A 741-nucleotide genomic window follows, 5' to 3' on the forward strand; every position below is an offset into this window, starting at 1 on the left:
CCTTTGGACACAGAATCTTTGTGATGCTGTACCCATCATGGAGTTAAGAAAGCAAATTAAGTAGAAAAGCAAATAATTGGAAAGCAAATAAAGTAAAAGTGGTTTGTTTTCTTGTGGGGGGACAAAAAGATGAACTTGAAAAACATTTTATTCAGCCAAAAACTGAGAGAAATAGTCTTCAGCAGACCTGCACTTCAGAAAATGTCAAAAAAAAAAAAAAAAACCCAAATCTTTAGGCTGAAGGGAAATAATACCAGATAGTAAACTGGATCTGCACAAGGGAATAAAGATCACCAAAAAGAGTAAATGTGGGCCATGAAAATTATGTGTGTGTGTGTATATATATATATAGATAAACATATGTTTCATAAATTTATAAAGTTATATATATGTACACATGCATATTATTTTAAAACTATTGACTTCAAAAGTTGTGGAATTCACAACCTATGTGAAATTAAAATAGATGATGGCTCTGAAGGGGAAGGGGAAAACGATTATATTGTTTTCGTTGTTTATGAAATATGTATTTAAAGTACGTTATGCTGAGTTAAGGATGCATACTTTAATTTTCAAGATCTCTAGGATTACATAAGAGAAGATAAGATGGAATTGTAAGTAATTGTTTTTCTATCTAGAATAAGGCAGAAAAGCAAGAAAAGGGGGCAAGAACAGAAAGACAAATGGAAAACAAATACCCACATGTGAGAATAAAACCTAGCCATGTCAATAACAATATAA

Source organism: Talpa occidentalis, unplaced genomic scaffold (genome assembly GCF_014898055.3).
Source record: "Talpa occidentalis isolate TD23 unplaced genomic scaffold, MPIMG_talOcc4v2.1 talOcc4.5, whole genome shotgun sequence".
NCBI lineage: Eukaryota > Metazoa > Chordata > Mammalia > Eulipotyphla > Talpidae > Talpa > Talpa occidentalis.